This window comes from Pteropus vampyrus, unplaced genomic scaffold (assembly GCF_000151845.1).
Source record: "Pteropus vampyrus isolate Shadow unplaced genomic scaffold, Pvam_2.0 Scaffold68, whole genome shotgun sequence".
Lineage (NCBI taxonomy): Eukaryota > Metazoa > Chordata > Mammalia > Chiroptera > Pteropodidae > Pteropus > Pteropus vampyrus.
The window spans coordinates 4,774,172-4,775,304 of NW_011888849.1; positions in this window are offsets into that span (position 1 = coordinate 4,774,172).

A 1,133-nucleotide genomic window follows, 5' to 3' on the forward strand; every position below is an offset into this window, starting at 1 on the left:
AATTATCATTTCTTTTTTTGTGATGGGAACAATTAAGATCTAGTCTCTTAGCAAATTTGATGTTTATAATACAGTATTGTTGCCTATAATCACTATATTGTACATTATATCTCCAGGAATTATTTATCTACTAGTTTCAAGATTGTATCCTTAACATCTCACCTGTTCCTCCAACCCCCAGCCCCTGGAACTACCATTCTACTCTGTTTTCACAAGTTCAGCTTTTTAAGATTCCACGTGTAAGTGATATCATACAGTATTTGTCTTTGTCTGACCTATCTCACTTAGTATAATGTCCTCAAGTTCTGCTATGGTATCTTTAAAGAAATTTTCATTTGGCAAAAAAGCCAACTCTCTTTGACAGTGGCTATCAATGAGTTGGTAAAACACTGAAATTAGGTTGGATTATGGGAATACAAATTCAAGGCTAAAGAAAACACCATTCTTTGTCTAGTTCAGCCCAAAGACCCCTCCATGAACACTTGGAAAGTACAATGCTACCCAAGAAGTCAGGCTAGCGCTAGCTAGTGTTTAAGATCAGGGTTTCAAAATCAAATGAGTTTAGATCCAAACTCTTCCTCTTCTTGGTCTATGACCATGATTACATTATTTAATCTCTTGGAGTCTTAGTTTTATCGTCTTCAAACTAGATAAATAATAGCTATCTTCATATGGTGATTATAAGAATTATATGCTTACATGAGTTCATGCTAATAAAGCCCCTTGCATGGCTGCCTAGTATCTGATAAGAATTCAATGAAGAGCAGCATTAATACAGCCATAAATAACACCTGCTCATCTGCACGGCTTGAGTTAAAAAACATCAGAATATTACCACAATGAAGTGGCAGGAATCGAAGAAACCAACACAAGTTTGCTTAGCTTCACAGTTGCTATTCTTTTGGGAAATTTGTTGGTCAAGAAATTATGATGGGAATTGAGCACAAGCAGAGGAGGTGTTCTCTTGGGAGTCAGATTAGGATTCTGTTAGATATTTAGTGTACATTCTCTAGGCCAAAACCAATTTTGTTTTTCTTAAAATCTAGCTTTAATTTCTGCCTCATCCTATATATGTTCTGTGCCTATATTTTTATTACTCCATATACCTGGAAAAAATTAGCATACTCTACATA